This window comes from Myotis brandtii, unplaced genomic scaffold, assembly GCF_000412655.1.
Source record: "Myotis brandtii unplaced genomic scaffold, ASM41265v1 scaffold374, whole genome shotgun sequence".
Lineage (NCBI taxonomy): Eukaryota > Metazoa > Chordata > Mammalia > Chiroptera > Vespertilionidae > Myotis > Myotis brandtii.
Genome location: NW_005364372.1, coordinates 3,224,567 through 3,235,383, shown reverse-complemented (window position 1 = coordinate 3,235,383; position 10,817 = coordinate 3,224,567).

Genomic DNA, 10,817 nt, shown 5'->3' with positions numbered 1-10,817 from the left:
TTTGCAACCATAGTAAAACAAAGACTTATATTTTTGATATTTATTTTATATATTTAAATGCCATTTAACAAACAAAAATCAACCAAAAATATGAGTTCGTGTGTCACCTCTGACATGCGTGTCATAGGTTCGCCATCACTGGTCTAGGATATAATGACCTGCAGTTAGACAACAACTGAAATTGCCTATCTAGGAAGGTGGAAACCACATCATATGATCAGCAGTTAGTAGTGTAAATGTTTTTCAGATACTTGCAGAATTATAAAAGATGGATTAGTTGTCTCAATCCATATAATGCTGATGGGTAGCATAATATATCATAATATATGACCTGGGTCAAAGTTACTAGGCTTAAAATTCTGAGGAAGTGAATTTTGGCTTAATAAAAATGAAAAACTAAAGAATTGGCATTTTAAAAAAATGTGGTTCTGTGAGTTAGTGCCTTGCCACTAAAATTACTCAAGGACAACAGGATGATTCCACGCTAGGTGTTCTGTCAAATGTATTTTGTTACTGCATTAGAATTTTGGCTGGATTATATCCAAGTCCCTGATTATCTTACCTGGAGGCCCGGTGCACGAAATTCGTGCATGGGGGGTGGTCTCCTCAGCTCAGCCTGCACCCTCTCCAATCCGGGACATCCCTTTCACAATCCTGGACCACTGGCTCCTGCCTGCCTGCCTGGTCACCCCTAACTGCCCTCCTGCCCCTGCTGGCCTGACCGCCCTGCACTGCCCCCCAAACTGCTCCCTCCCTGCTGGCCTGGTCACTCCTAACTGTCTCCCCTGCTGGCCTGGTCACCCCTTACTGCCCCCCTGCCAGCCTGGTCACCTCCAACTGCCCCCCCTGCCAGCTTGGTCACCCCTCACAGCCCCCCGCCAACGTGGTCGCCCCACGCAGCCTGCTTGTTCAGTCATTTGGTCGTCCCCCACTAACCTCCCTGCTGGCCTGGTTGTAGGCAGCCATCTTGTGAGGGTGTGATGGTCAATTTGCATATTACCTCTTTATTATATAAGATGTTCTCTTATTTGAGGAGTCTTGGTTCTGAATTCTTTCCTAGCCAGAACTCAAGTACCGAGGTTGCTGAACCCAGGTCTAGTGTGACCCACAGGTACACCCAATGGGTCAATTTGCATATTACCTCTTTATTATATAAGATGTTCTCTTATTGTTTGAGTCTTGGTTCTGAATTCTTTCCTAGCCAGAACTCAAGTACCGAGGTTGCTGAACCCAGGTCTAGTGTGACCCACAGGTCTAACACCCAATGTCCTTTCAGGGTGGTGACCTCTACTGATTGATCAGTGCTAGGTGAGGGGTCATTAGTCCACGCAGCTGGTCCTGATGTCAGCAATGGCGTCGCTTGGTCTGGTTTTGCCACATGTCTGGGCCTGGAGCTAAAACACAACTGAGGCCTAGACATTAACTCTAGTTCAACCAAAACTCTATGTCTGTGGTCAACAGACCTTAGGCTTTATTCCTAAGACTTTTTGACGCTGATCAGAGCCTCCTTGTCCTGAGTACTGAATGTTTATAGGACTGGTAGTGCATGGGAGGAGGAGGCAGGTGAGTCAGGGTGCTGATGGGTCCAGTTTGAATGGGCCAGCTGTCTCACTTTCCCCATCCCACTTGCCAAGGAACTTTCTTAGGTTTTTACTCTCCTGCCTCAATATACTTGCCCTCCTGTCCCCGCGGCCCCAGCTCCCTCCCTTCCCCGCTGCCCCGGCTCCCTCCCTTCCCCGCCGCCTCAGCTCCCTCTCTTCCCCGCTGCCTCGGCTCCCTCCCGTGTCCTCTGCTTCACCTCCTTCCTGTGTCTGCCGCCTCGCTCCCTCCCTTCTCCGCCACTTCGCTCCCTCCTGTCTGCACTGCCTCAGCTCCACTCCCATCTCTGCTACCTCCGATCCGTTCCCTTCTCCACCACTTGGCTCCCTTCTGCAGTGCTTGGCTTCCTTCTACACTGTCTTCAGTCTTCGCTGGGCACCTGTGTATGCAAATTAACTGTCATTTTTGTTGAGTTAATTTGCATACACTTCTGATTGACTGGTGGGCATAGCGAAGGTACGGTCAATTAGCATATTTGTCTTTTATTAGTGTAGATGTTTCTATTCCTCACAATCAAAGAATCTCTGGAATAACTAAATGTGCAATGATGAGTGTTTGCTGAAATAAATTACAAAGGAGTTTGTGCTACATGCTCCAATTTTTACAGGTAATACACACACTCATATAATTAAAAAAGAATCTGGATGTATAAATCCCAAATATTCAACTTCTTAATTTGTAGTGTAGAGGTATGATGATAAGGAGAAGTTGGGAGGATTAAAGAAATAATGACGGTGCATCCTAAGCACAATGACTGGCCACTATTAAATGATCAATAAATGATCAATATAAATGATCATATCTAAATAAATGATCAATAGTATATCCCTTTTTGAGTCTGTGATCAGCACTTTAGTTATAATATGCATGATTCAGCCTAATTAAGGCTGTAAAAGCTAAACTTGGGAGCAGGAGCATATGACCTCCTTGAATAAATAGCAAGGTGGAGCCCTGGACTTAAGAGGAAATTTTTGGAAAAGAGTCTGAATAAAAACTGCAGAATGCCTTGGCCCCATCTCTGGGAATGATGTTTTGTTTTGGTATTATTAGCATGATTAATTTCAACTCCGCTTCAAGGTACTGTTATTATAAGCAATCAACACATATAAACATTTGATTCAGCTTAAAACACATATTTCAATATAGTATCCTCTTAAAATATTTTATTGATAAAATTCACTGTATATGTGCACTAGGTATACTGAGATACAAGTGTGCAATTTTATTTTTCAGTAGCAAGAATTAAAATAGGTTCAACACAAACTGGTTGTTTGAAGTAATTAGTAAAATAGAGTGCTTCTGGGGGAAACACATGTTTAAAATTTGCCTAATGGGTTTGGAAAATGAAAAAACAAACAAATATCTGAACACAACACAAATCAGTATCCACCAACTATTGGTTGATGCAGACCCCTTGTAACTCACAAATACGCCAGCAGATGGCAAACGTGAGCTTTAAATTGGTAAATTTCACTTTACCGGAAGTACTGTAGGAATGGCAAGAATTCAGGCAATTATTTACTGACGACTTGTTTTGAACTACAATCCTTCAAAAGAGGACTTAGGATCAACTTTTGACTCTGAAAGCCCTTCTCACTTCCCCATTAGATTGTTGAACTTAGAGATGTATGCCATGCTCACAAATGTAGAAAAGAAGTATTACATTTTATTAAACAGGCTGTTACTGGAAACACACAGAAATGAAATAATTCACATGTGTCTGTCTATAAGATAAGACCCAACTTCTTTCATAAGGTTACGTTTTCTTGGTGGTGCTCAAAGTCAGGTCCCGGACCAAGGTCCTGGGTATCACCAGGGAAGTGGTTAGAAATGCACATTGGCAGGCCCCTCTCAGGCTCACTGACCCAGCACCCTGTTCACCGAGCCCGCCAGGCCATTATACTACCTGCTGAAGGGCGAGGACCAGCACCTAAAGGGTCCTGACTTACAGGACAGGGGCCCTGAGTTGATCGTTTTTATTCAGATTGATGTAAATGCAGTGATAATGAACAATGCAGTTGATTATTTCTTTCATATAGTTCAGGGTGCCAACTCAGTAAATTTTGCAAAATAAGGAACATAAAACACTGCACAATTTATATAGACTCAGAAAGGTAGAATGCCATTATGTAATTTCCACACATTTCTTATGCTGAATGAAGAATTTCACTTTGTATTCCCCTTTGGAGTACACAAAAAGGGTCCACATTATGGTAAATTTTGCATTAAAACTTAATGAAACAAGTAAAACTAAGAAAAAAAATATGATTCTTTCCAAGGAGTATAGAACAATCTTCAGGAAGGAAAAGAATTCTCTATAACACATGTGTTATTCTCATTTGTACTTGCACACGTGTATGTTCTACTCTTTCTTAGGCGTAGCCAAATCCTCCTATAATTCTTCTGTCACTGAAATAAGACCAACGACTGTTTTCTATGAACAAAAAATGCTCAGGCCACATTTCGCTTGTAAATAAGAGAAGGTATACAACAACTGTTTACCTATGTGGTAACTTTATCCTAAACACTACTCTTTTTGCCTCAATTATCTTATTATTTAAAATTTCCTTTTTATTCAGAATTTTTCAAGGAACACATAACCTACCAGTTCCCATCAAAGTGTTTATTCTTCTTCAATCCAGAAGCAACCTTTCCTCTTGTCCATAATGTGTAAATACAATTTTTACACAGTTTTAATAAACTTTAAGACATGGACTTTGATAAAATCATACCCATGTTTTAGCTTCACCTGAAGTTGCAAGTATCTGTCTAGATATCTATCAATCAAGGAGGCAACTACATAACCCTTTTGGATGAAAGAGTCTAATTTAAAAGGATTAGCTTAAGTGATAAAATCAATTCGGATGTTCGTTTGTGTATGTGCACATGTACATTAGCTGTGAGAATTAATGGCGGTTGGGAAGGGGTAAAGAAGGTATCAGAAGTGGGTGGGCCATTTTCTGAGGTTATGATGCCATCTTTGTTGTTGTTAATCCGCACCTAAGGATACGTTTCCATTGATTTTTAGAGAGAGTGGAAGGGAGGGAGAGAGCCAGAGAGAGAGAAACAATGATGTGAGAGAGACATATCAATTGGCTGCCCCCCACACAAAAGTCCCAACCAAGGCCAGAATCGAGCCTGCAACCGAGGTATGTGCTCTTGACCGGAATCAAACATGGGACCCTTCAGTCCACAGGCTGATGCTCTATCCACTGAGCCAAACAGGCTAGGGCTATGATGTCATCTTTATGTAGTTTACTAGTGGCCCGGTACACGAAATTCGTGCACATTAAAAGGGAATTAATTAGAGGAAATATTTTAATATTGCTATTTGCCCTTTCTCTATAATAGAAGTGTCAGTGATGAAATAAAATTAGTAAAATGTATATGAAAATTTCCCTCTTGTCAGAGACTGGGGCGTGCCGCAGGACCCAGAGTCAAGTCCTCGCCCACCCGCGCACGCATTGAAATCGTGCGAGACCCAGACCCGGCTGGCCCCACCCCCATCAAGCCCAGCAGGGCGGGGGGTGTGCAGCCTCAGGTCCCCCGTCAAGCCCCGCCAAGTGGGGGGCGCAGCCTCAGGTCCCCCAGCCCAGCCTCAGCTCCCCTGGCCCGGCCTCAGGTCCCTCAGCTTCAGCATGAGGGCTTGAGGGCATGATGGCACGAGGGCGTGATGAACATTTGCATATTAGCTCTTTATTATATAGGATACTGTCCTTTTTAAAAATATATATTTTTATTGATTTTAGAGAGATGAAGGGAGAGGGAGAGAGAGATGAAAACATCAATGATGAGAGAAATCATTGATCAGCTGCCTCCTGCACATCCCCCACTGGGGATCCAGCCTGCAACCTGGGCATGTGGGCCTGGCCAGAATCAAACCCAGGACCCTTCAGTCTGCAGGCTGATGCTCTATCCACTGAGCCAAGCCAGCTAGGACCTATCCTGTCCTTTTATGAAAACTGGGGTCAGCATTTCTCATCAGGCCCTATTTCCTTCCCAATTAAATCTGACTGCAATGGAGTTCCAACACCCCTCTTTCAAGGTTTTCAAACTCCAGGAATCTGGCCAATAAAATTAACCATGGTACTTTCAAGGGTGCCTGTGAAAATTCTCATTTACTTCCATGTCTCTAGCTCAGTGCAGCACAAAAATAGAAAACCATTTTCTTTTTTATTTTTGGAATATTACTTTAAAGCTGGAGTTTAATAAGCCACCTGCTGGCTGCAGAGTTTGTGTGGGTGTAAACTCACAGGTCCTTGACATTAAATGTATTCCAAAGAACATGGTATGGGAAATATGAGGGTGAAAAGTAGATATGAAATTTAGACACAGTGCATTTGGATATATAATTCCTTCTCAAGTCATTAGACAAAATGCAAATTAATGGATCATATTCTAGACTCCCTCATAAGAGTCCACAGGGTGTTCTTAATACTTCTGTGCTTTGGAAATTATTACAATAATGCATCTATCTTTATCCAGTAGCAAAGACTGGACCTTCCCAGTCACAAAAGAATGCAACAGCCCGGGCTGTGTGGCTTGTTGGTTGGGTGTAGTTCTGCACACCGAAAGGTTGCCAGTTCAATTGAGGTCAAGGCACATGCCCAGGTTGCAGGCTCGATCCCAGGTTGGGAGTGTGCAGGCATCAGCCAATTGATGTTTCTCTCTCTCATGGATGTTCCTTCTCTCTCAAAATCAGATTAAAAAAAAATTTTTTTTTTAAAGAATGCAACAGCATGCAGAACTTGACCAGGGAAGACTAGATGAAAGCCACATTTGTCAGTAAAATAAAGGTCTAGAACCAAGAGTCACACAAAAAGGTATCAGCCTGCAACCTGGGCATGTGGGCCTGGCCAGAATCAAACCCAGGACCCTTCAGTCTGCAGGCTGATGCTCTATCCACTGAGCCAAGCCAGCTAGGACCTATCCTGTCCTTTTATGAAAACTGGGGTCAGCATTTCTCATCAGGCCCTATTTCCTTCCCAATTAAATCTGACTGCAATGGAGTTCCAACACCCCTCTTTCAAGGTTTTCAAACTCCAGGAATCTGGCCAATAAAATTAACCATGGTACTTTCAAGGGTGCCTGTGAAAATTCTCATTTACTTCCATGTCTCTAGCTCAGTGCAGCACAAAAATAGAAAACCATTTTCTTTTTTATTTTTGGAATATTACTTTAAAGCTGGAGTTTAATAAGCCACCTGCTGGCTGCAGAGTTTGTGTGGGTGTAAACTCACAGGTCCTTGACATTAAATGTATTCCAAAGAACATGGTATGGGAAATATGAGGGTGAAAAGTAGATATGAAATTTAGACACAGTGCATTCAGATATATAATTCCTTCTCAAGTCATTAGACAAAATGCAAATTAATGGATCATATTCTAGTCTCCCTCATAAGAGTCCACAGGGTGTTCTTAATACTTCTGTGCTTTGGAAATTATTACAATAATGCATCTATCTTTATCCAGTAGCAAAGACTGGACCTTCCCAGTCACAAAAGAATGCAACAGCCCGGGCTGTGTGGCTCGTTGGTTGGGCGTAGTTCTGCACACCGAAAGGTTGCCAGTTCAATTCTATCTTTATCCAGTAGCAAAGACTGGACCTTCCCAGTCACAAAAGAATGCAACAGCCCGGGCTGTGTGGCTTGTTGGTTGGGTGTAGTTCTGCACACCGAAAGGTTGCCAGTTCAATTGAGGTCAAGGCACATGCCCAGGTTGCAGGCTCAATCCCAGGTTGGGAATGTGCAGGCATCAGCCAATTGATGTTTCTCTCTTATGGATGTTTCTTCTCTCTCAAAATCAGTTAAAAAAATTTTTTTTTTTTAAAGAATGCAACAGCGAGCAGAACTTGACCAGGGAAGACTAGATGAAAGCCACATTTGTCAGTGAAATAAAGAGTCACACTGAAAAAGGTATTCTGGGTGAGGGGGACCACTAATTAGTGAAAGCAGCTCCCACTTTCCCTTGACATTTCTCACTGGGATCCCTGCTGTCTTGTACCATATCCATTTAGTGTGGTACTCAGAGTGTTAGTTCTGCTTGAATAAAACCTTTTCCTTTGATGTCTTTTATGCAGGTAGGAAGACTAAATTAGGCACTTCAATAAAAAGAGACAGGTATTACAAGGAGTAATCATATCTCACATACAAAGGAAGAATTTTGTTCATGACAAAATTAGTTTTCTCTATAGCTTACTGACCCGATTCCCTTCTGAAGCCCAAGGTAAAATGGTCTTGCCCCAGCTTCTAACTGACAGCTCCTGCCTATCACCAAGGATCTCCTAGACTTTCCAACTTTTTCTTTTTACACTAGGGGGATAGGAAGCTCAAGTTTTCTCTTTAGTTATCTGAGATCCTTCCTTTGAATTCCTATTTCCGATTTGAGTTCATGCCTGTTTGCAGGTGGCCAGCATTGCTGGAGCTGATCCTGTCACTGGGTGCTGCTGGCTTGGTGACCAAGGCTGGACTTCCCTGGCTGATGCAGGTGGAAGGCAGCTGTGAAAGTCCTGGGTGCCTGGAGGAAAGTCAGTGGGTGTAGTGGTCAAAGCTTGGCAACAAGAGAGATAAAGTCTCAGGTTCAAGTTCCAGAGGCCAGAAACTGAAATCAAGACAGCACCACAGAACCAGAAACTTGGATGTAAGGCCAAAAGAAGCAGAACAAGCAAATATGGGATGGAGTTGTGGTTTGTTTTTTTGGACCTAGGTGTATACAAGGTGCATGGTTCGGTTGAATGGCTTTAAAATACATGCCTACAGCCAGAAATTAGTTCACCTTTTAGGTGAAATATTGATGTCTTCCCACATTTTCCTTATTTCATATTAAGTAAATGTTATTACTATCATAAAGGGATATCTACACTTATAGACAGACAACGTATGTTAAAATAGCACTTGATAAATGCTTATGCTTTATCTGCTGCACCACCATCCTTTTTACTGATAGATAACAATAAGCTAAAAAAATAAAAATAAAAAGGATAACAATAAGCTAAAATTACCACTATTCACTCTACCTTCACCTGGAAACTTGACATTCTCTCCCAAAGTTTGCTTTATTTGAGAGAACATAGAACCTTTATTTTATTTCATTTTTCTCTGAGGTTGATGTAAAAGTATTACTATACCTAGAAGGCAGAGAAGACAGAGAATCTCAGATTTCAAAAGACTTTGAATTGTAATGAGGGCAGTGGACATCTAGACAGCATAGGGCCTTTTGAGTATCCTATATAATAAAGAGGTAATATGCAAATTAACCCTCATGCCCTCACAAGATGGCTGCCTATGACCAGGCCAGCAGGGAGGTTAGTGAGGGACGACCAAACAACTGAACAGCAGGCTGCATGGGGCGACCAGGCCAGCAGGGGGGTTAGTGAAGGACAATCAAATGACTGAACAGCAGGCTGCGTGGGGCGACCAGGCCAGTGGGGGGCCATGAGGGGCAACTAGACTGGTGTGTGTGGGGGGGAAGTTGGGGTGACCAGGCTAGCGGGGAGGGGGGCAGTTAGGGATGATTAGGCTGGCAGGGGAGGGCAATTAGGAGTGACCAGGTCGGCAGGGAGGGGGCAGTTGGGGGTGACCTGGCAGGCAGACAGGTGAGAATTAGGAGCCAGGGGTCCAGGATTGTGAGAGGGATCCCAGAATGGAGAGGGTGCAGGCTGGGCTGAGGGGACCACCCCCCTCCCGTGCACGAATTTCGTGCACCGGGCCTCTAGTGTTTATATGATAAGGTTGAATATTACCTCTTTGCTTGGCTAATTTATTATGAAGGACAGAGTGAGGGATAGTATTGGCTGGTAAAGCCACCCACAAAGAAAAATTTAGCTTTTAAAAAAAATCTGGGCAGTGACCTTGGAGGGCCCAAGACATGCATTTCTTCCAGCCCTCCTTACCTCTGCCTGAGTAAGGTGGGGACCAATAGATTAATAAAACAAGGAACAGTCATGAGTCCTGATTCCCTGTGGTTAGAGAAAGGTTTTTTGCAAATTTGAAAAGATTTTAGCTTCTTCTGTAAAGCTTCAGCCAAGATCTAGAGGCAATTTTCAGTAATATAGCACATTTTGAATTGTTGGGGTAGGGCTTGCAATATATTGTATGGCAAAGAAGCAGAACTTTGGGTGTTAATGAAGAAAAAATTTTGAAATCAATAGTTTGTAGTTGATGTGAAATAAATAAATATGGATCCTGGTTCTTAAAGCTTTCCAATTAAATAAGGGCTATCTGCCTATAATTAGTTGATATAGATAATATTTAACTGTTAAAATATTGAAATTTTTTTTTATTAGTTCTGGAGTTTGACTTTTCAAAATATATTGCTTGGGAAAAACATTCTTGATAAAAAGACTCGTATTCAGTAAGTAATTTTGCTGGCAAAAAGATTTTAAAAAAATCCTTCTCTGTAATTTTATGAGGCATCTACATTTCCAAGCAATTTCTGAATTGGTTTCCTCTGCTATCACTAACCGACAACCTGTGATTTATGGATTTGGAATAATTGAATTTCTTGGCTGTCACATACTTTGAGTAAGAAATATTACATATGTTTCCAGAAAAAAATGATTTAAGGAAGAAAAGATTGAAGAGACGCCAAGTTCTGAAACTGTATTTGGAAACTGTGTTCTAACCAAATGGTACTTAAGATGCTCTCTCTGACTTTCTGAAACATGTTTGCTAAATAATCTTTGAATAATTTTTGAAAGTAGGTTTGAACATAAGGTTTCTAAGCATGCTACTTTTGAGCTAAAATAAAGAGCGGAGAGCAGCATATTGTTGTTCTCACCTTTCCAAGCGCAACAAATGTAGAATTTTTTCAATAACGCATGGAAATGGGCTGAATAAATTTCTTCAAAAATTGGGGCTACACATCTCTTTTTACCTGTCAAACACAAAATATTTAGTGATTTAGTGAAAGCTTGCCATGAATATAATTTTTTTTAAAAAAACATGAACCCTCTAATGCAACTTCTCAACTTTATTGTGGTTTTGGTCTAAACTGTATTTTTGTGAGCTCAGTCCATGGATTGAACTGGTCCATCGACTTCAAGTTCCATGGAGTATCTTTTCATACGTTCTATTATAGGAGTCATTGGTTGACAGTGGCAGAACCTGTCTAAGTCCTGAAGGTTAGGAAGCAGTTCCCCTCTAGTGTTTTTGACTAGCATTGTCCCACAGGACTTTCTGAGATGATGGAAATCTGCTGTAACTGTTGTCCATATGTGGC